Below are 26618 nucleotides of genomic sequence, written 5' to 3'. Positions count from 1 at the left end.
TGGATGGTAGAATCACATCCTAAAGGTATCACTTTTCCAGAAGTTTCATCAGAATTCCATTCAAGTTTGTTGTTTTTTTCCCCCCTTTCCCAGAGTAGCTCCCTCCCACCAAGATCAGACCATGGAAAAGTGACACGCAGCAATGCACACAGGTGGACCAGCCTTCGCCCCGCTTTGCCGTCATCCCTGTATGGATTGCTCTGCGCCCCACTGCTGACTCTGACGAGCAGGTGAAGTCTGGAGTTCAGCTTTTGACAGAACTGGATTTTCATATCAGCTGGATTCAATGCTTTTAACGGAGTTGCAGAGGAGAAATTCGTCCCTGCTGCTTGTATCACTCTGGAAACCAAAGCCTTCTTTACACTGGGCTCTGGCTAGCCAAGACCTCATAAATAACCCCAGAAGTGGAAAACATGCCTTCACTCAGTTCCATGAGCTTTAACTCAGTGGTTCCCTGACCTCATCGCAGTCTTCCCCATCACCCCGCCACTGGGGACAGCGTCTTGAGGAAAACTTGCAGCTCATCCTCCTCCAATATGGAAAAGGGGGCTCATTGAAAGAGAAAAAGCAAACACTCACAGCCAGCTTTCCCCTGGACACAGCTATAAAAAGGCATCCAGGACAAATCTAGTTGGAGAATGACTCTATCAGGCTAGGACAGAAGCTTAGGGCTGGCAGCGCGCACCCAGAGATGCCGCCATATGCTTTGCTGTGAGCCAGGTCAGCTCACTTCCTCCTGTTCTGAAGTCTTCAGGAAGCTCCATGACACCAGCTGAGAAGATGGCACCCATGGGCACACAGCGCTCCTACTATGCAAATCATTGTATGTTATTTGAACCACATTACCCTGTGACCACTACCATTCAACAAGTTGGGAATGTGTTATTTTGTAGGCAGGAAGCAAGGCCACATAGCTAGTAAACATATTAAAAAACCCGTGTTCACACAAATCCATCCTCAGCTATTGTGTCTTTGAGCGTCCACGATGTCCTTGCTTTCTTGGCATTATGCCCTATGCCCCTGCCTGCACTGACCCCTTCAAGCCGAAGTTCAGAAATGGTCAGGGTGTCTGACAGAAGCAGTTAGCTTAAAGAAGACACAGGCGGGATCGAGGGAGGGTCTTTTGGTAGCTTAATTAAATCATCCCGTCTACACTAATAAGAAGAGAAGTCTCTCCAAACCAGGAATTTCAAGGTCAGCCAGTGACACCCCCATCCCCCCAACACACACATACACCCTAAGGTCCAAGCATTGGGCTGCCTCCTGGCCAGCCCACTGCTGACACCTTGTGGTGGAGAAACGGAGTCCTGTCATGTCCCAGATTATATCAAGCTGTTAGGAATCGCCAAACACTCCACCAACACACACACTCCCCCCTCCCCACCCCCCACCCCCACTTCTTTTCAGTATTCCTTTTGTAAATTTGCAGCCAGCCGAATCCATAGTGCAAGGACTGTTGACCACTGGTGACCCCTGTGGGGTCTGCTGAATTTCCTCTGGGTCGGAACTGGCCAGCTCCTGCCAAGCCAGGGCAGCCGTCACAGGTGGCACCTGCTTCCCAAGTGAGAGGACCACACATACAGGCCTCTCCAAACAATGGACATCCAAAAGAAAGATTTACACATAAAAGTCAGCTTGAGCTAGACACTTAAACCGTGGATCTACTTGGGGGCTCTGTCTCTGCAGCCATAGGATGTGAGGAGGTCAGAGGACACCCTGCAGGACATAGGTCATGTGGCCAAGTGGCCTTCTGTGAATACCATTAAGGTAAATGACACTTTAAAGGTAGAAGTCACCAAGGGCCTTGTTTTGAGCCCAGCGGAGAGGCACTTGCAATTCTCACGAGGCATCCTTGGCAGAGCAAAGGGATGCTTGACATCTCAAAGCAGTAGCTCTGCTTAGCTGCTTAGCGGCGTCTTGTCACTTTAAAGTGTGGCACACAGTACTTTCAGTTCAAGGCACCTCTAATATTCTTAGTGGGGATCACCAGCATGGCTGTGATTAGTTTAATTAATTAGCCTTATAAGAATTCAGGGCTCTTCTATGTGAAAGCATTAGTCCATAATCATATTCCCACCCAGCAAACGAACATTCTGGATTCTCCTGGAATGGTCTGCAAACATGCACGCAGCACCGACAGGTGGTCTTATTAAAGGGTGCAGGTGATTGTGGTCTGAGGCCGGGAGATCTATGCTTCTACCCACTCTGACGACAGGAAACAAAGTGGCAAAGGGTTTAACTGGGATCAATTGTGTAGGTGTCACTGACAGGGATCTTTGCCCAGAAGGAGCCTGGATCACTGTTTACAAAGGATACAAAATAAATGAAAAAGTGGAAAGAGTGAGTAACTAACTGCCTCACGGAACCGGGGCTAGTGGAATTGAATCTGGAAAGGTGGACTTCCCGTGAGGAGGGAGCACGGAGGAGTCTTGCACGTGACCTTGCCTTGGTCCCAGGGAAAGAGCTGTTAGCCCTCCGCAGCCCCGCCCCACAGCCCGGCCAGCTGTGTAAGAGGAGAAGGCTACTCTGAGGACTAGCCTGCGGTTTTCATTTGATCCAAAAATGGATCCAGAGCTGTGGTAATCTCATCCTGTCCTTCCAACGAAGCAAGAGGTCAGGTCCTCAGACCGGGAACGCCCAAGGGGTTCCTGTCACAGCAGGCCCTCGGGAGGGCCCTGCAAGCCACTGGGGCTGGGCAGCGAGCACCCACACAAGCTGGCCCAGAGTTTTGTGTCATAAAATTACCTTCTTAATAAAAATACTTTTTTAAAAAAATCATTATTTTTTCCTTCTTATTGCTGTTTCATTCTTTCCTTTCAGTTTTCTTGAAACTGTTTTTTTTTTAACTTTACTGAGGTAAAGTTCCACTTTGTGTGTAGCCCAGCTTGGCATCGTAGTGAGTTCCAAGCCAGCCAGAGAGATGCTGTCTCAAATAAATAAATTGAATAAATAGCTGAGTGTGGTGGTACTCTGTGAGTCTGAGGCCAGCCTGGCCTACAAAGTGAATTCCAGGATAGTCAGAGCTATGTAACAGAGAGACCCTGTCTCAAACACAAAAGAAAACTACAACAAAAATCGAATAAATACATAAATCCAGGTTTGGTGGTAAGTTCCATCACAAGACAGACAAGTGCAGAGGCCAGCATGGGCTATATGAGAAGACTGTCTCAAAGCAACAGCAGCAACAAAATCTAAATACTTGTATTGAAAAAGAAAAGTAAGGCCTGGTAAGATTGGCTCAGCAGGTAAAGACACTTGCTACATAAGCCTGGCGACCTGAGTTCCATCCCTAGAACCCACAGAAAGGTGGAGGGAGAGAACTGACTCCACAGAGCTGACCTTTGGCCTTTACACATACACCCTGGCTTGTATACACACACACACACACACACACACACACACACACACACACACTAAAAAAAGAAGTGATATCCCAGCACTTGGGAGGCAGAGGCAGGTGGATTGCTGTGAGTTCGAGGCCAGCCTGGTCTACAAAGTGAGTCCAGGACAGCCAAGGCTACATAGAGAAACCTTGTCTCGAAAAAACAAAACAAAAACAAAAAAAACAAAACAGAAACAAAAACAAAAAAACAAAAATAAACCCTACAAATATGTTATGCTTCGATTATTTTACTTCATTGTATTAGCATCTTGCTATTATATCTGAATATTACATAATGGTGTGTTGCTGCACATGACCTAAGAACTAAGTACAATGACATCACACAAGCAGCCTGAAATCCCACATAGTTGATACTTACCATGACTAACGTGCTGGGTGTTTTAATAGGGTTAAACTTAAAAGTGTGGCATATCTAAAGTAGATGAGAGAACTATTTGGAGCACTTGCTGCTCATCCAGAGGATCCAAGTTGGGATTCTTAGAAGCCTCATGGTGAGCCTCCGGCTCAGGATATCTGACGCCCTCTTCCTGCTGCCCTAGGCACTGCATGTATCTGGTACACAGCCACAGATGCAAGCAAAAATACCCATATATACATACATACACACACATATACATACATACATACAGACAGACACATATACATGCATACACACACACACACACAATAGAAAGTGCATCCTACTGTGGTGTTGTATTGTGAATAGCCCATATGATTCAGGAACTATTCTGCTAGCCTTTGAAAACTGTCACCCGATTTAGAAGTCACTCCTGTCATTGATGAATGTGCCAAGTTCCAACCTGTGTCTTCGAGGTTTCCCTTTAACCGATACATTAACATTTAAGGGGATATTATTCAACATTTATGTCAGAGTCATATTCATTCACCACTTGCAGCCAGGCACAGTTCCAAGAGCTCAGCAAAAAAAATCAACAAGTTCCTTCGGGGAGAGTGAATTGGCTCTGTGGAATTTATAACAAAGAAGATTGCGTATTTTATTATTATTTCTAAAGCCGAGTGCTATACATCCTGTATAATGCCAACATTTATAATACACATATGTACATATATCTACGTATTTTCCCCTGCAGAGACCGTAGTTGGACATTTGCTTTTATCTGATTATTAACATTAAACATTATATTATTCAACATTATGTCAGAACCATGCCCAGTCGCCAGGCACTATTTGCCACATGCCATCAGTCTTCCGGACTCTTTACTTTCACAGGACACAGCTCATAGCCACCAAAGCAGAAATCCCCTTAGTTGTTTAAGTTGCCATGAGGAGTGGGTGAAAGGAGCAAAGCATTGAGGGTCCAGGTAGACCCAGAGTCTCATCTGGACACTGCTAGCCACATGTTAACTGTTACTGCTGATGGTCAGGCTACCTGGTGTGAAAAAGCAATGCCATCTAAGAGGCCGAAAGTGTGTCAGAAATGCTATTTGGTGAATCTGCTTTCAACAGAGGTCACACAGCAGGTAGGCAGGCAGCCAGGGGGAACGGGAGGAGCCTCACCCAGACAGAATGTCTTTCCAGCCCTGATACTTTGAGATAACATAACATAAATCTGCCTGCTGCCATGGCAGTGGGTAAGATGCAGTTAACTACTTTTCTTACTACTGTTGTCCTGATGTCCCCAGCCCGTTGCCCCACACCTCTGCAAACAGGCTCTCCTACTCCATGAAACCGTCGCACCCCTGAATTGTCCCAGGTGGCTGGACACAGCTTTCCCCACTGGCTTCATAACCTAAGTGGTGCCCGCAGCGTAGTGACTGTCACTTAAACAGGAACCACGTCAGAGCCTAGGAGCACCTTCATAGCCTCCTTAGTGTCAGGCAGGAAATGGTTAATCAGGGATGGCCCCCAAGCCTGGGCAGCTGATTAATTGCACTGCACAGGAAGCAGAGGCCTCGCCTCTGCTCAATGGGGAAATCCATTTTCAATTCTTACCTCAATACGGAAGTTAATCTTCCTGCCAAGAGCCATGTACAACCCTTCGCACCCTCACAGCACTGCAGAATCCAAAGAGCCGCAGCAGGCAGAGAGGGAGTACTCTGACTGGTGACATGGCCTGGGACAAAGTAGGTACCCACTGAGATGCAGTCAGGGCAGGAAGTAAGAGCTTGCTGTGTGGTGTTCAGCAGGGCTAGTGGACGCAGAGGACAGCAGAGCCTGGTAGAGTCCGTACATGGTGACTCGGCTGTTAAGCGAGACTCTCTGGGAGGCTGCGGTGGGAGATTAGCGAGTTCAAAGACGGCCCGAGGCCTGGACCACTTAGCAAAATCGTATCGCACACACAGAAAATAAATAAATAAAAAATAAAAGGAAGCAAGCATGCAAATCAGTGGCAGAGGATTTGCCTGCTGTGCAAAATTTTCAGGCTGGGGGGAGGGGAGGGGAGGATAATAATAACCTGGGAGGGGCCTGACATACCACACTACCTGTCGTGGCATCAATGAGGGAACACAGGGAATAGAAGGTGTCCTGGAATAGTCCAGTGGGCATTTTTTTTCCTAGTCTTTTTATTTTGAAATGTGAATTTTTAAAAAAAGCTACAGGCATGGTTGTCTATTCCATTCCCCCCCCCCCCCTATTTTTGTAGAGTCCCAAGCTGAAAAGCTCCTGTGAAAATGGTTGCAGATAACTGGCCCAATACGATCCTGAAATCATTATGGTCAGACTTAGAATCTGGTGCCTGCGGTCAGCAGCCCCTGCCCCTTCCTATGTTATAGAGCGAGGTCCTCAAGAAGTCTGTTTCCACCTAATTCCCTGATCCGGCCAGGTAATAGAATGTCCCAAGGCATTTACACCTAAAAGCAAAGGATGTAGTGAGCAGGTTACAAAGGCGATAGACAACCGAAAAGATGGACCGGTGATCCTGAGGGCACGAGGCCATCGGCAGAGCTGCCATTCTTAAGGAGTTACCAGGGAGACATGGAGGAAAAAAGCTGTTGCTGGGATGGTGTCTGAGGCAGAGACAAAGAGATAGGGAGATACCTTCCCCCAAGCTTCTCATTGGCTGAGCTCAAGTCACCTGTCACATAGTGGAGAAGCGACAGATCTGAGGGCACATGGCTCCAGAGCCATCACACACTTGGTTGGGCCCAGAAATAGCCCCAAGGGTAGTTATTAGCACCTGCTTATCACTGATGGAGAAATTAAGTCTTGAGGACATTACAGACCTCCAGGGCCAATGGCACACAGCGGTAAATGGGGGGGAGCTGACACAAGAGCTTAGCTTTCCCATCTGTCCACCTCACTCCGTCCAGTCTCCTGACTCAGTCCCCGCCGTGATGTGGAGGCCAGGGACATCTATGAAGACAAGATGGCACTCTCAAGCTGGTTTGATGGTAGGCGTCCTGAACCTCCTGTTCCTTCCTATGCCAGGATCCAGTCAGGGTGCCACATGGTGTTCTGGCACCAGGGGATGCTATCATTAGGGGCCAGGAGCAGCAGCCAAGGAGATGGGCTTGCGGAAGGTCCGGAAGCCGCAGCCTGCATCAGAGGCCACTGCATGCACTTCAGAAGGGTAGAGAAATGGGCCAGCCGACAGGCTCTGCCAGCTCATCATCTGGGCTTCCTTCTGCTCTCTGGAAGGCCCAGCCTTGCTGGACAGGCTGCTTTCTGTGTTCTGGTGTCAGATGGCCCGGTTCCTCCTCTCAGAGGGGCTGGTATTCAGTTGAGCCTCAAGCTTCCATTTGGCTCATAAAACACAAACATCTGCTGGGGGTCTGGTTGGCCTGTGGAAGGCTTCCGAGCTGAGCGGGATGGAGAAGAGGCAGCGAGAGGCAGAGAGGTGGGAGAGTTAATTAGACACTGAGGGGTGGGGGAGACTGTGGAGCCAGGGCCCCTCGAGGAGCTCAACCCTCACGCATATCCCCAAGGCTGAGGAAGAGAGAAGATGTATTTGCACAGGCCGGGCTGGGTCGCGCTGGAACCTCCCTCTGCTGCTCAGCTTCCCCCCAACTGTTCCATTTCTCACCAGTTGGCTATTATTTTCTAACGCATTTTGATAATTACTTTATCAATCAAGAGAGGCTAAACAAAAGCCTAAAAATACAGCTGAGTGCGTTGCTGGAGCCAACCGATCTTCCGTATTCCGATTTGGGGGATCTTTATTAAAGATGATCAGAAACCGCAGGCGGTTCAGTATTGTCAGGCAAGCCCGGTCTACCCACCTAACTCTTGGGAAGGGCCGAAGAGCTCCTGGAAGCTCAGGCCTCGCCAGCTGAGCAAGATACCTCCCTGTCCAGCCTCCTCCTTATTCGAACGACTCTCCATCTTTGATTTGCTTATCTAATCAACACATTTCTGGGTCAAGAGTTGAGAGAGCATAGCATCACGGTGCCCCTTCTTAAAGCAAGAATACAGGGAGAATTTATTCTATTGTAACTGTTTAGGAAGAAGTGCCAGTTACTGAACGGCAGCTCGGATTTCAGAAGCCAAATGTTGTCTAGTTACGGCCTGAGTGATTGGACAGAAACCAGCCTGTTAACCTCTCTGAGTGTGCCACAAAGGGACCCAGACCGCCCATGCTTGGGGCGAGCCCCAGGGAAAGGGCCAAGCCCTGCATTAGGGGTGGCACTGCCTGCCTTGGTTTAAGCCTTAGTCCTGAATCTGTGACTTGGGACTGAGGAGAAGTCATTAAGGGAAGTCAGTCCAGTGACGTGTGGAAGGTTTCAGCCTCGCCCCTTCCCGGGTTCCTATCTCTCTGCCAAGAAAGGCGTGGAGCTTTGCACCAGCGAAGTACAGCACAAGGCTGACTGTGCAGCGACTTCCCCGCAACCTATAACAGATACCGTAGGGACCTCAGACCTGAAGGAAACCATCCAAATTATAGCTGCTCATGTAAAAGCCATCAGGAGAGTCAGGAAACGATTCTCCATATGGCACCCTGAGGCTTCCAAACACTATAGAGAAGGAGCTTGGAAAGAAAGTTTCTCTCTTCTGAGACAAGGAAGGTGGAAGCCAAGCGACCATGGCAACCTGGAAAAGACACTCCTCCCAATACCCTCCCCCTCACATCCCCAGGGTGGCCTGGAGGATCAGTCTGTGACAGCCTGGGCCGCTGGGGTCACTGCCGTTGGCTGCCCTGGCTTTTCCGTCAACTGGGCTTATGTTTTCTAGCATAAATGAACACTCTACAGTTACATTGTGTGGCGTGTTCAGGACACACTTTGCCAAATGGAAAAACATTTGGAGGTTGGGAAAATATCTTGCACATAAATTACTGAAGGCTCAGAGAATGAAAACGAGGGTTGAAATCAGAAGCCAAGGAAAAGCCAGGAGGATGCCAAAGTAAAAAATAAATAAATAAATAAATAAAAATGAGAGAGACAGCGATGGGGAAGCGACACAATGATTTCTCCTAAGGATTCGCCCTCCACTTGAAAGGCAAGTTTGTAACCGGTATTGGAGCCTGGGTATTGGAAAACAGCCTCTAAGCGGCGAGGTCAAACCCATTTTTCATCCTTTCTAAGCGGGTTCTGCACTGGATACATGCCGCCCACCAGAAAGAAGTACAGAAAGCTCAGTGTCTTCGACTGCAGCAAAGGCCAGCTACACACTCGTTAGTATCCTGATTTATGACATTGAAGAGATAGAGCTAAAAGGGGCATTTCCTCTCTCTCTCTCTCTCTCTCTCTCTCTCTCTCTCTCTCTCTCTCTCTCTTTCGGTGGAAACTCTTAAAACAGAGGCAGACCAGGAAGTTTGTGATAAAGAAAAGCCAGGCTCTCGTCTGACATACAATCTCTCTCTTGGCTTAAGTAAACTTGCTCCTTCAAGGCCTGCCATCCGAAGAGCCCGGCTCATGTTTCACCACTAAATCTGAGTCAACAATCTCTAATCTGGACACTGGGTTCGGAATCCAGGCTCAAGTTGCACTTGGAAGCTGACAGCAGGGACAAGAGTAGAGAAAAATACGGCCTTTGTTTCTGGTTTGATCGTCCCCACCGAGTGAGCTGAGGTCATGTGTCGCTTGCTGTCATCAACAAGATAAAAGTTTGCACCTCTCCAGCCCTGCAATGTCTCCACTGCCATTTCTGCGAAGGCCAAGGCGTTCTGCCTGCCCATTGGAGAGCCAAGTTTGTGGAGAGCTTGGATTTGAAGCCCTTTTCATCTTTCTGACATGTGATACCGTGACAGAGGCAGCCCTCTCGGGGTTGCTATGCAGATATACAATTTCTGAAAAGTAACACCCGGAAAATGAAAACCCTGGGATGGATTAGCATTTCACAAAGAACAGGGCTAAAAATGTGCAGCAGTTAAGGCTAAAAAGCTAAAAAGGAATCGGTGGCAGTTAAGGCTAAAAAGCTAAAAAGGAATCGGTGGAGCGGGGGTGGGGGGGTGCGGGGGTGAATTAAAGTTTCATGAAAACAAACTTTTTAAAATGATCAATATGTATAAAAGTATCTTATTGCATTCCTGGCCTTGGGACCTGAGCTTTAACTCAGCCTGTGCCCGTGAAGGCTACACTTGGCGTAAACAGGGCGTGGGGGTCGGAAGCTGGTTCTGGGGTGCTTGGGATGTGTTGATAAAAAGGTTTCCATCAGGCCCTGCCATTTCATAAAACTCTTCCCCCCCCCCTACTGTATTTGTTTTCATTGTTTCTACTTTGTAATAATCTGTCCCTTTTGTTTAACTAAACCTAGAAAGAAGGAAGATACCCCACTGTTTCCCAGGCCCATCCTCTACTTTCCCCTTGCTTTGGGAAAGCCAAAGCCCTATTTCCAGAGATGGGTTCCCCACAGCCTACCCTCTGCTAAAAAGCATTTCTCCTAAGCATTTGCAACACTCTAAGTGAGGAAGGACTTTACGTGGAGCTTTCAAACAAAGTGTGCATGTTTATAGGAGAAGGCAAATAATGTAAAATGTTTCTCATTGTCATCCTCAAAAGCCAGTGCCTTCTGGCCTTAGAAACTCATACACGCTCTCCCTGTGTCCTCTGCGAGCTGGCCTTGCAGCTGGGACACCCCACCCCCACCCTGTGGGCCTGACTGCTGCTCAACACCACCACCCCCAAGACTCCCCAACAGCCTCAGGAGGTCAGAAGAAAAGTTGAGAACAGGAAATTGGAAAGGATAAGAGGAGCGAAGGGTCTGTCCCAGGTCCCATGGCCCAGGCTATGGCTCAGACTGTGGGTGGCAGGCGAAGGGGCAGGGAACTTGCCTACCAAACAAGTCAATCCACATACATCAGACACCCCCTTTCACGCTCCAAGGCTAATTGCAGGAAAGCAGTGAGTGGAAGTCAATAAAGCAGAGAGTTAGCTGAGCGTCCCCAGGAACCTTCTTATTTATTGGTTTAGGAAAACTGGGAATGTCTGCAAAGCAGCCCGCTCATTCAAAAAAAAAATGTGGGAGGATGCTCGGGTAAGGAAGATGGAGTTATCCGGCCTTTTCTATCACTCAGTGATAAGAGATTATTTTTGCATCCTCCAGGTCAGCTTCCACGGTTGACACTCTGGTCATTCTCAAAAACGGAGGTGGCATTTGGGAAAGTGATTGCTGTAAGAAGGACTTGGTCACACAAATGCTCACATATGCAGAGTTTCTCCTTTCCACCAAACGATGGCCCTGTGCGAGCGTGCTGGGTAGGTCCAGGTGCTGGACTGCCTGAACGAGACTCTAGGCTCTGCACCAAGCCTCTCTTCTCTGTGTGCTCATCCCGTGAAATGAGAACAGCGGGACCTACCTCACAGGTCTTATACAATGCCGAAGCATTAAGCCAGCTTTGGAGATGCGTTCATTAAAATTGAGAGTAGTGGCCACTGATTCTTGGAGATTTCATCGCCTGCTGGTGAGACTCAAGTCTGTGTGTGAGGAAACAGGAAGGAAAACCTCATCCATCATTCTAAGACTGGCTGCAGGTTGAAGTTTAATCACCAGCCTCAGGCCCCACCGGCTGGTTTGGAGTCAGCCAATAGCTGAGCTGAGCCTCGACGTTGTGGTATTTTCTGCAGCATCAGAAGAGCCCTGCACCTGGGGCGTAGGGCTCAAATCTCGGCTGTCTCTTACCCTGCCTGCACTGTGTTTTCCTCACTGAGAAACGGGGCTCACACTGAGAGTTGTGAGCTGGCCCTAGTGTCTGTGGTATTATCCGGCACACTGAGGTCTTAACAGTTGTCTGTCCATCCCGTTTCCCAGTAGCCAAGTATCATGGACGAAGGCCTACTTGAAGAGAAACCCAAAACAGTGAGAAATCAAAAGTCCTTGTTCCCAGGTAACTCATTCTTCCTGTCTTGGAAAATGGACCATGGGTAATAAAGTACCATTCACGTTCATTTTCTGAGTTGCTTAAAGTGCTCTAATGTCCCTCAATGTCCCCCAGACATTGCCTGGGCCATCTGGGTAATTGTCTGGGACCAGGTGTCAAGAAAAGTACCTGTAATATTTTTCCCCTCCCCAAACACAATATAATGCCCTTTGATATCTCTATATCTTATGCTTACTCTGTAGATACCATGGAGATGATCTGAAGTTTTTAATTATAATTGCCAAGTGCCTCAGGCTGACTAAAGTTGCTCAGCCCTGGATTCACTGCTGGGGTTTGCCTTGGTCCAAAAATGTCTTCATCTACACGCCTGTTTCTTTACCTGTGAAGTAGGGCTGGTGATGCTAATGACGGTGATAGTGGTGGTGGTGATGGTGATAGTGGTGATGATGGTGGTGGTGATGGAGATGGTGATGGTGATAGTTGTGGTGGTGATGATGGTGATGGTGATGATGATGGTGATGGTGGTGATGGTGATGATGGTGGTGATGGTGATGATGATGATGGTGATGTTGATAGTGGTGGTGATGGTGATAGTGATGATGGTGGTGATGATGGTGGTGGTGGTGGTGATGGAGAAGATGATGGTGATGGCGATGATGGTGGTGATGGTGATGGAGATGATGATGGTGATGGTGATGATGATGGTAATGGAGATGGTGATAGTGGTGGTGGTAGTGATGATGATGGTGATGATGATTGTGGTGGTGATGGTGATAGTGGTGGTGATGGTGATAGTGGTGGTGATGGTGATGATGGTGGTGATGATGATGGTGATGATGATTGTGGTGGTGATGGTGATAGTGGTGGTGATAATGGTGGTAATGGAGATGGTGATGGTGATACTAGTGGTGGTGATGGTGGTGGTGATGGAGATGGAGATGGTGATGGTGATGGAGATAATGATGGTGATGTTGATAGTGGTGGTGATAGTGATAGTGATGGTGATGATGGTGGTAGAGGTGGTGATGGTGGTGGTGGTGATGATGATGGAGATGATGATGGTGATGGTGATAGTGGTGGTGGTGGAGATGGTGATAGTGGTGGTGGTAGAGATGGTGATAGTGGTGGTGATGGTGGTGGTGGTGATGATGATGGAGATGATGATGGTGATGATGATGGTAACGGTGATGGTGATGATTTTGGTGGTGGTGATGGTGATGGTGATGATGATGATGATGGTAATGGTGATGGTGATGATTTTGAGGTGATGATGGTGATGGTGATGGTGTGGGTGTGAGTGAGGTGAAAGAAGTTCTGAGCAAGCCACATGAAACTTGTATGGAAGTTACTCAGCAGGGTGTTTTCCTTCCTACCCCAGGGTCACATGGTGGTAACTGCTTGTTGGGAACAGACTCCGAGCCCCCTTCCAGGTTTGTAGTCTAACTTGCTATCTACCAATGTGTGTAAGGATCAAGGTATGCTTTGATTGCCAACATTCTTCTGGATGAAATGTGGCAGTGATCTGTTATGGAGACTCAGCGGTGTCAGCACAGGAACACGGGGGCAGCAACCGTGACCCCCTCTGCACTGGCACCAGAAAACAAGATGAAATCTGGTCTCAGTGCTCACTGCACGTGCCTCTGCTTGCAGCGATCTACTGTCTGTCTTCTCCTAGCTGGGCTGAAAGGATCGAAAGGCTTCAGCTTAGTTAACGCTTTCCGTCCCAAGGCTATGTGACACTTCTTCCAGACACAGAGTGAGGTGGGCCACAGAACCTGCATCTGAGGCGCTCAGAGGACATGGAAGGCGGTTTAGTACAGGTCACCAGAACTGACCACAGTCCATTTAAACTGGAGGCACAGGATCCTGGAGAAAAGCCACCTACTGTGCCCTCAGGGAATCGGGCTTGTCCTTGTATACAGGTGTAGGGCTAGCATGTGAAGTGAGCCTTAGAAGCAATGGATTATAAATGTTTAAAATACATTGGGCACTGTGGCACATGCCTTTAACCCTAGCACTCAGGGAGACAGAGGCACAGGTGATCACTGTGAGTTCGAGGCCAGCCTGGTCTACAAAGTGAGTCCAGGACAGCCAAGGCTACACAAAGAAACCCTATCTCAAAAAAAAAATAAATAAATAAATAAATAAATGTAATAACGATGATTTCCCATGTACTGAGCCTAGCAAACGAGACACGAACCCTATTCTTAATGACTGCGTATAAGAGAACTGTGCGGCGGACTAGGCTGTGTGGACCACATGGGGGTGAAGGCCAACATGTTGGGAGGAAGGAAAGCTGGTCTGGACAGAGGCCATGGGAATTAGCCCAGAGGAAAAGAGGAGAGCCAAGGGGAGCAGAGGCATAGGTCATGGGGAGAGAGCAGGGCTCCCAATTCAGACCCTGGCTGTGGGTGAGGCTGGCCCTGGGGAGGGAGTAGGTAGAACTATGAGGCTGCTAGGCCTCAGCTGGGCCCGTGGCTCTGGCATCTAGGCCCTACTTGCAGTTCTAATTGGGCTCCCACAGCGGAGGAACAACGGTAAGGAAAGGTGGCTCTCGGATCTACTGCCACAGCATCAAAAGTCAAATAATATACACCCTAGAAACGTGCAGGCCAACAAGTGGTCCATCTTTTTCGCTGCCCTGTCCTGCTGTTAAGCATGAGAAGCCACTGGGGGCAAAGCCTGCAAGCTGTATTTTTCTCTCGCATGGGCCTTGTGCTCCGTGGGATTTGACAGCTTTTAAGAAAAACATGGCCTGATGTACGTCTCAGAACAGAATGTCCTCAGTGCTGCCCACCTTCCACCCTAGGAAGGCGACACAGACAATACCTTCCCACACTCACACTATGGTTTAAAAGAGCGCCTCTCAACCTTCTGGTGCTGCGACCCTTTAATAACGATGACATTAGTTTCGTTGCTACTTTGTAACCGTAATTTTGCTACTGTTATGAATTGTAGCATAAGGTCTGATATTTCTGATGGTTTTAGGGGACCCTTGTGAAAGGGCTGTTCAATCCCCAAAGGGGTTGAGAACCATTGGTCTAAAACAAAGGCTATTTTTGGGTACAACTGAATCACTGTGGCAAGTTTTTTCCTTTTCTTTCTTTCTTTCTTTCTTTCTTTCTTTTTTTTTTTTTTTTGACAGTGTCTTTTTGCATAACCCTGACTGTCCTGGAACTCATTATGTAGACCAGGCTGGCCTCTTTAATCCTCTACGAGGATTAAAGTCGTGTGCCACTCCGTCCAGATCGCTGCTGCAAATCTGAAGGAAGTCAAAGTGACTCTTCCTGAGGCAGTTCTATGGAGGCTTGCAATTAACCAGCTGTGTGACCTTGGATGGAAACGAAACCCACTGAGCTCTGGCTCCTTCTTAGGTGAGAAAGGGAAAACCAGCTTTTCCTCACACGGTTGCAATGAAGGGGAAGTGACGCTGCTGCTCCTGTGTTTAATACTCGCTGGTTCTTGCTTCTGTAATTGGGCTACTTCTCTTCGTTTTGACAGCTCCAGAAGGGAGATGCATTCAGAGAACACCAGGATCAGGAGGAAGGGAGGGAAAGCCCCCACCACCACCACCCCCACCACCACCCCGTGGCTAATGAGATGCCACAAACTCTTTTCCTGTGGGAACAAAGGTACCTTTTGTCTCCAGGAGGGTCAAAACATTTGCTCGAGGCTCTTGGACAACAGACAAAAGCAAGATCCATACCCTGGATGCCTGCCTCTAGGGCCAAGTCTAGATGAATAATGCTATCAGGGACTTCCATGAATGTAACCTTCACCTGAAGCCTGCAAGAGTTTTCCATGCCCCGGAAGAGAAAGAAACCAGGCCTCCAGACTCCACAAGTGCTAGCCGTGGGATCACGGACACCCTGGTTTGCTTTTTTAAGTCTGGCGTTTGGTTTGGTTTTTGCACATAGAACCTGAGGATCGGACTTCATTTACATCGATTCTAGCACAACCGATGCTCGTTTTTAGCCTTAGGGATTTCTGATGTTCAACTCGGGGTGCTTTGAGGTGAACCATACCATCTGTGCAAGGCCACGGCGAGCCCCGTGGAGCAAGAGGGTCGAGGTGGGGTCGAGTGAGGAGAGATGCGGAACGGTTCGAGTGGAACCCAAAGGCAAGGGCCTGTGTCCATCCAAGGCCGCTGCATGACTCTCAGAGATGAACAGCCAGGACTTAGGCACGAGGACAGCAGAGTTCACAGGCCCCAGAGCTCACTGTGCACGCACCACGCGGCCGGTGATGGTCCCAGTTGGGTGGCTGGCTCTGAAATGGCGGTGTGGGCCATGAGCCGCACAGATGTGTTTGATCCATAGTGGCTTAGGCGGGGCCGTGCTGCCCCATACCTCACCATCTTTGGAAACTTACATCATCTTATCAACTGTCTCGAGGGGATGAGGGGACAGGAGTAAGCACTTTCTATAACAAGGCAAATAACAGCAATGATCATAAGAATGAGAAAAAGCCAAATAAGTGCATGTAAGTGCACTGTTGTTGTTTCTAAGAGGTTTATTTTGTCTGATGAATCTGACACCGGCAGGAAAAGGAGACCCAGGGGGCCGCAGCTTCCTGCGGGGGTAGGTTTGGTGTTGGGTTGTTGGCTGGTCTAATTCATTGGAGTTGGAAGGTTTTTTTTTTTTCCGATCCCTTTTTATAAATCTCTCCCTGGGCTTATGAGCATTCCCTCCCTCCCACCTCCCTTTCCCCTGCCCCTTCCCCACCCCACCCCCCCAATTTCATGTTTAAAAAGCGAGCTTGCTCGCCAGGTGTGTCCCCCAAGGTCTCACGGCTCTAATAAATAAGGAGCGCCTGTAAAACAGTAGCTTGACTTGACTGTACAAAGGCGGATATAGAAATACAGTTATGTACACGCATCCATGGCCCCAGTGCTGCCGCAAAGCTGAGGTGACACCAGCCTCTCTTGCCCTCCAACCACGACTGCCACCCTCCTGCTGAGGCTGCAAGGCCTGGAGGGGCGGGGCGCCTGGACCCCTCCAGAGGGAACAATTGCTTTTATTTGAGTTAGTAAACAGATACACTGAATCACAAGTTGATTTGATTTGATTTGATTTTTTTTTAAAGTTTTCTTCTTTTTTGGATTTTTTTTTCTTTTCTTTTCTTTTCTCTTTTTTCTGTACTCATCAGACTGGGGCACTCCACGGCTGTCCCACCGACTCAGTGCCAGTACACATGTTCAAGAGGACTTCTGGACTCGCAGCTACAACTGTACAAGTGCACACAAGTAATCTACCCTGTTATCCTCCACCCACCGACTGAGGATCGAATTGCACATTTCTCTTAACCATGACAGGAGAAAGCAAACAGTGAAACAGAATCCCGGGCGATCTTTCTCACTCTCCCTCTTGTTTTCATTGGTTCGCCCATACCATTCTAATTATCACGAAAGGGCTCCGTGCATAGAGATTGTCTCACTGACTTCCTGGACCACGGAAAACCATCAGGGTTGAAATTTCATCCGAGTCTTTCCTGACGCCCAGCAAATATTCCCCCTCGGGTTATATTACACCTTGAGGGCATTTTGGTCTTCAGTTCAACACTCTTGCTCTGTTCCCAAATGGGGCGCTATTTAGGGGCATTTCGAGAGAAGAATAAACATTTACCGAGTTCTCTTGGCATTCGCTCTCTGTAAAACCACAGTATAAACTACCCATGCTGCTTCTTACATCTGGCAGATTGAAAAAAAAAAAAAATCAAAAGCCATAAAAGTGTAACACTGAAAATATGGCATCAAAAAAGGATAAAGGTGGCCTTTGTAAAAAATAACATGAAAAGTATATTAGCCAATAAAATATTCTACCTCTCCATTTAAAAGTGCATTGTGGGCCGGGCTGAGATGAACATGAAACACTGGGCCTCCAGCACCATCCCTTCTCCCCACCAAAACGTGGACAGTTCTGTTCCTAAACCATAAAAGCAAATCACCATTCTTATCGTAGCAGCAAACCACAGCAGTTCTGAAAAAGATTTTGAAAAGGTTCGTATTTTTCCAGTCCCTATCACCTTCCAGCCTCAGCCTTCGAGGCTTGAAGATGAGCTGAGGGCAATACCTACATTGGTCCTTGTGGCAAGTTGGTGTTTTGTTTTGTTTTGTTTTTAAACCAACGAAATCCCCCAAGTTCCTCTGGGGAGAAGCGGAGATGGAAGGGAGCAGGAATACCGGGCCCAGGCTTGACGGGTCCAAGACGTGCTGGCTTCTCTGGCCTAGAGGCCACCAGGGAGGGTTGCTTCCTCCAAGATGTGTAACAACAGGAAGCTGCGTTATTTGCTTGAGTTTTAGCCAGACGGAGGTGGTGAGCTGACCAGCTGGTGTCATCAGATGGCATGACATGGTTTGCTCCATGCCCTCTCTCCGTGCAAGGTACCCTGGGAGCGAGTGTTCCTGGGAAAAGATGAGAAGGAGCCATGAAAAGACACTGGACCAAGTCTCTACCCACCCATCCACCTCCTCCCACCCTGTCTAGCTGCAGAGGACTCGTCAGAAGTAAGAGAGCACTTCAGCTCCTGTGCCAGGTCGCCCTGAGATGAGTCCCAGGCCTACGGCTTCAGCCGCAGGCTTTCGGAGAGCTTCATTCAGACTGCTCCGGGATCAGCCCTGCCAGCTTTGTGCGAGGAACTGAAACTCGAGCCCTCTTTGGAAAGCCATAATGAGCATGCTGGACCACGCCCTCCCAAAGACCACAGCATCCTTTGCATCAGGCAACTTTCAGCCTCAGCAAGACTACATGATTAACCAGCGAGAGGTCTTTAGAGTCACCTAGGGTCACTCCAAAGCCAGGCAAGGTCCTAGAGAGACCCAGGTCTCCAGAACTCATTGCTGCCTGTCACGTATGAACTCTAGTTGAGGTCTCAGAGAGCCACTATTAGTAAATAAAGTCATATTAGTTGAACATTGAGCATAGTCTCTCTGTCTGTCTGTTTCTGTCTCTCTGTCTCTCTTTTCTCTCTCCCTCCCTCCCTCCCTCCTCCTCCTCCTCCTCCTCCTCCTCCTTCTTCTTCTTCTTCTTTCTCTCTCTCTCTCTCTCTCTCTCTCTCTCTCTCTCTCTCTCTCTCTCTGTTCCCATGGATGCAAGGGAGATGCCACCCCCACATTCACTACATACTTAGGCTCCATCTTTTCACCGTATGGGTCTCTGTTGTTTGCTACCAGGCCCTTCAGCCCAAGCATGGCCTCTTAAAAGAGTCAGATATTCCCAAGAAGTCTGCGCTGCAAGCTGTGACGTCCCAGGGGCTCTGGCCTAGGCTACCTAACTCTCTTCTCTGCTTTAACTGTCTGCTTGGCCATCAGAGTTCAAGACAATTTTGTCAAATGAATGAGTTAAGCATCTTTCTTCCACTTTGTTCCCAAGGAGTCCTTCTGCCAATAGACGGGTGGGGGGTGGGGTGGGGGTGGGGTGTCTCAGAAACATGAGAGGGTAAGATTCGGCCGATGTGAAATGGTAACATAAGACTCATCATCATTTTTAACAACCGTTGAGACTATTCTTAGAATAATAAGCAAATAATTTCAGAGAGGTGATACAACTTAGGGGTCGGAGGGAACCCCAGAGATAAAACAGGACGGTTGCACTTTAAGGAAGGAGAAACAGGCTGTCAAGCCCTGGAAACCAGCTCAAGGTGTTTGGACCATGTTTTAGCACGAAAGGAAAGGTCAGCCCACTACCCAGAAGGCTCCACAGAGGCACGTGCTTTGAAGCCCGCTATCCAAATCCTGGTGTTAATGGCAACCAATATAACCATCCGCCAAAAACAAGGTTTGAAATTCTCAGTGTGCCCAGCAGGAAATGCCTGAGTTCCCCAAATCACATTAAATCAACAGATCCGTGTGCATTTAATATGTATATTAAATAACCAAAGTGAAAATGCAAAAGGCCACAAATATGCAACGGGATGGGGGTGGGGGGGGTGGAATTACAAGGCCATGGAAATCTTTCCATCTGGCACCGGCAGGTTTGGATATGGGGTTGTTTGTCTCTGAACACAGAGTCCGCATCCCCCAGTCCTCCTTTCTGTCTGGACAATGAGACCCAAAAGGAAAACCATTATGAAATGTGGGCACATCAGAAGCCTCAGGAGATTGCAAAAGAGTTGAGCAATGAAAAGTGGGTTAGAAGACACAGGGTCACTTCTTCTGGGGACAGTTCTTTTGCTCTGTCAAGTACAGCCAGGAGGCCACTGTGGAGGTGGGGAAATATCCCCACCTCTGGGCCGGGGACCAAGTGTGACCACATCTTGGAGATGGGGGGAGAGGGTTGTTCAAATTCTTTCTTTTAAAAGGAAAAAAAAAAGAGGGTTTTAAAACATTTCCTTCCAATGCCCGGGAGACAGTGTCATCTTTAATTATTTCAACTGTTTGTTCTACGGTGTATATAGCATTTTCCTTTAATGCAATCACAACCTAAAAAAAAAAGGGAAAAAAAAGAAAGAAAGAATATCTCTCAAATAAGTGTCTTTGTGTCCAAATCACCTTTGGACAAAGACCAAATAAGCCCAGGATTGGCCTATGTGGAGAAAATGTCTAGGCTTTCATAAGAGACTGGGAAATCGGGCTTATAACGAGAGCCATTCTGGAACCTTAAGTACAGCATTTGCCATCCCAAACACTATAATAATCATTATTATTCTCTGGTATCTATTATTGTCTGGTAAATAATATGTGTTTTCCCCCCAAGTTCCAAAGGGTGCAGCTGCATGGCATTCTATTTTCTGCAGCCCCAGGCCTGCTGCTCTGCAAGCCTGCTCACACCGAGCTTATTTTAAGAGAGTGCAAAGGAGACCGTGCATGCCCTTCCTCCCTCTCTTGGCACACTTGTGCACCTGGGACATCCCCAAAGGCCAGAGGGTGGCAGTCTCTTCCTGCTGGCAACTTTTGAGGTGGGGGTGTTCTTAAATTAAGCCTCTTCGATTGGTTCAAGGAAGCCCCCTTTTTGGTGACACAGGCAACAAGCCCGGTGTTAGTGACAAGCAAGCAAGTGTGGGGCTCCACTCTCTCCTGGTTTTCACTGGTAGGTAACATATGGAGACTTCTGGGGGCGGGGGGAAGCAGCATTGAGATTTAGAAAGTGGCCATGTTAGAAAGCAGGCGATTGCTGTGAGTTTGAGGCCAGCCTAGTCTACAAAGTGAGTCTAGGAGAGCCAAGGCTACACAGAGAAACCCTGTCGCAAAAAAACAAAAAAAACCAAACCAAAACAAAAAACCAACCCCCCCCAAAAAAAAAGAAAGAAAAGAAAAGAAAGAAAAAGAAAGCTCTGCCACAGAGCGTAGTCCTATGGAAAAACTGTCCTTGGCATGTAACCATCAAGAAGATGTTCCTCACTAACCGTTCCCCAAGGCTTGATGAGGGAGCTTCTCCCTCAGGCTGCTTAGGGGACCTTTGACAAAGGTTGCAACCAAATGCACAGTCTTACAACTTGAGTAACTGGATACTAATCTGTTGTCACTATATAAGGAAGCTTTAGAATCCAGAGCTTTACAATCTCTTTTGCTCTGTGGACATGAGCACGCGCGCGCGCGCGCGCACACACACACACACACACACACACACACACACACACACACACCCGTGGCAAAGATTTCTGGAATGTCTGTGAATGCAAAGGATTCTGGGAAAGTGCCCATACTTGTACCTTACACTTCAGGTTTTCTCTGAATGATGAGTTTGTCTGAAAACAGGATAATTCACTCATCCATGTTCTCTGAATTCTCTCTCTCTCTCTCTCTCTCTCTCTTCCTCCCTCGTCCCCCGCCTTACAAACACACAATCACATACAAATGAGCCCATGTCTTATACTGTGAATTTCACAATTGCCAAGCCTAGTGCCACCAGGCATGCGGGTGGCCAGCTGTCTTCTAATTCCAGGCATGCCTCCCCTTCCCCCCAGAAGCATGAACCAGACTCTCACGGAATGACAATCGCACACTAAAAAGACCGAGAGACACTCCATCCACCTGGCAAGTTCATGGGGGGAAGCATCACTGAGAATGTGATTTAATTACCCACCTTCCTTTGCCACATACAATTTTCTGAAGGGCTAAGAGCAAAACTGAGCCTTGACACTGGAAAATTCTTTTAACGCTAATACTCTCAAAACCTGGCCGTTCTTGCTTTTATTTACAACCCAAGATGCTGTTGCATTTTAGAAGGTTTCCAGACAACCACTCCCAAAAGTAAGTGTGGACCTGGTGGGGGGCAGGGGCGGGGGGTGGGAGGGGGCGGGAAGGCCTCCTTTTAAACCCAAGGGTTCTAGCCAGGCGGTGGTGGCGCACGCCTTTAATCCCAGCACTCGGGAGGCAGAGGCAGGCGGATCGCTGTGAGTTCGAAGTCAGCCTGGTCTACAAAGTGAGTCCAGGACAGCCAAGGCTACATAGAGAAACCCTGTCTCGAATAACCAAAAACAAATAAATAGATAAATAAATAAATAAACAAACAAACAAACCCAAGGATTCCATGCTGCCCTTTCTGTGATGTGAGACGCCATTTTGGGCTGTAAGCACAACTGTTTTAATCTAGCCTGTTTTCCAAATTTTTACTTCTAATTTCCTTTCCTTCATATCTTTGTAATTTGCATAAACAAACTCTAGTAGGTGCATCCTGTCTTGGCCACCTATAAAGCAAGCTCCCCGTTGCCTGTCATTATTTGTTCCCAGGTGTCTAAAACCCCATGGTATCAACTCTATGATAGGCAAGAAATGCCCGCTGCCAAGTCGCTTTGCCTTTGCCCAATTATTCCGGCCCTAGCAGAGATCCACTCACTTGGGCAGTGCTGCCCATCACTTATCAGAGTTAAATACAGCCATTACGCGCTGGCGAAGGCTTCCCTGTTTATCTGGGACAATACCGAGGAGTCCCTGAGGACAGGCTGCTCTCAGGTGGCAGTGGCTATTCTGGGACACTCACAAGCGTGGAGCCCTGTGGTCAATGAACAGAGCCACCTGCAGCCGCTGATACACTCTGTGCTTGGTGGTGCCAGACAGGGGTCCTCTGCCCACCCCACCTCAGGCAGGGCTGTGGCACCTCCCACGTCAACCATTGCTGTGTGAAGAAGTTTGAAATGGCTTTTTAGCAGGCTGCACATTTTTAATCTTTGAAATGGATGGCATCTCTTTACTAATATTGCACCAAGTGGAAGTAATTGAAGAGCAGCACTTCTTTCTCCTACGGGGCATGTGATTGGAAGAAGAGGGTACACAGGAACATATAGGGTTTCTGGATTGGAACATCAACACTCACCTGTGGCTCTGATCAGCCAAAGCTTATGTGTATTTGCTTTTTAAACCAAGTATATTGCATGCATGCATCTATCATCTATCTATTATCTATCTATCTATCTATCTACCTACCTACCTACCTACCTATAGTTTTGTTTTTCAGAACGTCTCGTGTAGCCCAGGCTAGCCTCAGACTTGCTCTGTAGTCTCCTGCCTCCACTTCCCAGATTACAGGTGTGTAACACCACACCAAGTTGAAAACAAGTATATTTTGGCCTTAGTTCACTTAGGCACCTGCTTCACCCTGAAACAACGCATCTGGGGTCAAACAATTTCATGGACAAATCAATTTGCCAGGAGGCATAAGGAAATGACCAGCTTGGGGTCACCAGCTTCTAGAAGCCTAAAGTCCACATGCCCCACCCCCAAGCCCAGGGAGTGCTGCCCTTGGTCCACGTCATCTCCTTGCTTGTATACTGTGATCAGTGAGAAGCAGTCATACCGGCTGAGCTGGAAGGAGCCCTGGAGATGTGCACCACTTAGCTCCTTGGCTTTGGCAAATGTTCCCTGAATTTTTTTTTATAAGTGTGTTTTGGGTCCTGGAGAGATGGCTCAGTGGTTACGAGCACTGGTTGCTCTTCCAGAGGACCTGAGTTCAATTCCCAGCATAGCAGCTCACAGCTGTCTGTAACTCCAGTTCCAGGGAATCTGACATCCTCACACCTACGCACGTAAAATAAAAGTAAATGAATTATCTTTAAGAGTGTGTTTTCATTCAAATCCCATCCACTGCCCATAACCAGCTGATAAAGCTTCTCTCTAGAGCTCTGCTCCCCACGCCCTTTGTGACCATCTGAGGAGGTGTCACAGTGTCCCTGTTACATACACTAAACCCAAATGAACTGGGTGACTCCCCTGATTTCCACCACAGGACCTTGAAAAGCTGTTGCCCAAATTCTGCCAGTCGGTGATGGTGGTTGTGTAACGGCTGAGCTTGCTATCTCTCTGTTATCTGGACATAGGCATCTAGGTGACAAAGAAGGAACCTCGTAGCCCAAGGACTTCACGGGAGATGTTAAGACTTTAGGTAAGGTTTAGAAATGCAACTTTTCTCATACTTTATTTATTCTTTACCACCAGTAGCAGAGAGGGAGAAAGCTTTGGATAATTGAGGCCAGCACTATAAAAATAAGAGCAAGAAACTGATTCCCCTTTAGCCAGCAAGGACAGGGCACACGGTCAGTGGCTGTTTCTTGGCAGCTTGTGACCCTTGAGACCGGATGTGCATTTATGTTTAATTCCTCTCTGAAAAAAAAAACTGCTCAGAATGAGACTGCCATTCTGGGGAATGGCAAAATGTGACCCTGGTCCTTGGCCCAGAGTATGTAACTTAAGCAGCTTTGATCGGATCCGGTGTCCTGGAAGGGACAGGAAGATGAGGACTCAGGTTCTAAGTGACCTTCAGCAGTCACTTCGTGTCTCGGCCTGGACTCCAGGTGGTTTGAGAAACCGGATGGGAACTTCTGCCCCTGCTCCTCCAGCTTCTGAGCTGTACATCATAGAAACATCTGCTTTTCAGAATACACACAATGTGGTTCCGGGCTGCCGAACCATAGAGGCAGTTTTTATAACCAGCCTGCCTCCTGAGCCAGGAGCTCGTTGGCCTTGATCTCTCTAGGGGTTGGGGTCATTGCTTCTCTTTTATATACGTGTCTTGGAAGACAAACCCCAGACACCTCTCAGTGTCTCAGTCTCTTTGCCTAGGAAATGGGTTTAACAATACAATATTGTTGCCAGTATGGTGCACATAGAACATTGCTATAGGAACTGCTCGATAAATAGTTATCATTAATGGTTAGATTTATTTAATGACAGAATGCAGGCCCAGGGACACTGTAAAAACTTGCCCAAATCATCACAATTGATAAGTGATGAGTAAATGACAAGTCTTACTTTTACCACAGGTAGAGGCTTCAGCCCGTGCAATGAAAAATTTAAAAAAGAGCATTTCTGACAGGTGACCAAACTCCTGAACCATATGACCAGGGAGGATTTGATTGAATTTCTAAGAAACCACCTGTTGGTGTCTGAGAGCAAACAGCTCCACCCTGCGCTGTTCCCCGGAGCCTTTCTACAACTCTTCAGAGCAAGGATGGAAGGCTGGGCATCCCTGGGTGTGCCGGAAGGCTTCCTGGCCCTCAGCATCCCTTCCCCAGCTGGCCTCAGCACATTGCTGCTAGCTGGGGTGGGGTGGAGAAATCCTGTTTCCATGGACCAACATGGGGCCCGTCAGCATACCCTTTACTGACTACGGATGCCTGCTGGCTGTGAGATTACCTTCTACCCTAAGCTATGAAGTCACCTTAGGTTCTCTACTGCCCCACTGTGATGGCTTCACATACTTAAGACACAGACATGGCAGCCAACGCCTCTTACCCTATAGTGATAACACCCACTGTCATCAGGATCCCAAGACCTTCTCTCGCTTCCTCTCAGTCTATGAACAGTTGCGGAAGTAAATTCCCTCAAACACAGGTCTCATTGTCACTCCTCTGCCCCAGGTCCCAGTGATTATAAACACCACAACATCCAGGACCAACCTCATCGCCCCTGTTCTCCATCCCACTCTTCTCCTGGCTCCCCTGAACCCTCTGTAGTCCAGCCCTTTTGCTCTGGTCAAGGGCAGCACCGCCTGCTCTTAGAGGCACCTGTGCCTTGACATCTGCTGCCTCCCTTGGGCCTCCAGTCCTGCCCACTAGGCTCTGTCTCCTCTTGGGTTAAGAAGTTAGCTGAATTCAATCTTTAAACAGCACCATCAAGAGACCCTTCTCAATGAGTTGTTCAATGAGGTTCACTCTGTCTGTCCCCAGCCAGGCGCTTAGTACAACAGCAGGGACTCAGTTCCAGCTTCTCCCTCCATGATGCCCAAGCTTGTGCAACATGGTGGCTTGCACGTTCTACATGGAAGCTCTAATCAAAGTGGCCTGGGCTAGTTCTTGCCTCTTAACTCTCCCCCAAATAATAGCCCCATCCCCACATTTTCCACCCCTGTTTTTAATTCTTTATCTACCCCCACCAGGTTTTATAAGTAGAATATTGCTAGTGGGAAATGGGTGTTTTGTCCTATGGAGAAATGGAGATTTTCTCTGAACAATGAACAAGCAAAAAGAACTAACTGCCTTCATTCCTCTTTTTGGATATAACTAAGTGTTTACTAGGCTTTGTAGATTGCGGTGTATAAATTAAACACAGATTAAGGATTTATAAATACCAAATAAAGATTTTTTTTTAAAGTTTTACTCCTGGGGGATGGACATGCTGTTCAGTTGGTATGTGCCTGCCATGCATGAAGGCCTGAGTTTGATCCTAATACTGTATAAACTGGGCATAGTGTTATATTTCCTTAAGCCCAGCACTTGGCAGGTAGAGGCATGGGGTCAGAAGTTTAAAGCCACCCTCAGCTACATAGAAAGCTTGAGGCCACCCTGGGATCCATAAGACCCTGTCTTGAAAAACAAAGGAAAAGGTTATTATTTTTGTACAAAAGATAGCACACATGTATACACAAACAGAGGCGAGACTGTGTGCCCATGGGTAAGGAGCACCCTCAAAACCAGGACAGGACTGTGAATCAGTGTCCCCTGTCTTCATGCACCGGGTCTAAAGGCCTTCCCACTCAAGTCTTTCATACTTTTCAATCAGCTTTTGAGATTCACATTGCTCGAACCTTGGAGGATATGAAAATTAGTTGTTAAGTCCCATGTCTA

At 47.9% G+C, this 26618-nt stretch overlaps 1 protein-coding gene across 2 annotated transcripts in view; it reads right to left on the bottom strand.

Moving 5' to 3' along the window:
* Window positions 1-17887: 17887 nt before the first annotated feature.
* Window positions 17888-26618, bottom strand: part of SOBP (sine oculis binding protein homolog) — a 172954-nt gene continuing 164223 nt past the window's right edge. For both annotated transcript variants that reach the window (XM_084774446.1, XM_084774447.1), the window contains one exon: window positions 17888-18024. The gene's annotated coding sequence lies outside the window, so the exon portion shown is untranslated. The remainder of the gene's footprint in view (window positions 18025-26618) is intronic.

Source organism: Acomys minous (assembly GCF_964271855.1).
Source record: "Acomys minous genome assembly, chromosome: 3".
NCBI lineage: Eukaryota > Metazoa > Chordata > Mammalia > Rodentia > Muridae > Acomys > Acomys minous.
Note: the sequence above shows the minus strand (reverse complement) of the source record. Positions and strands in the feature narration are given on the sequence as shown.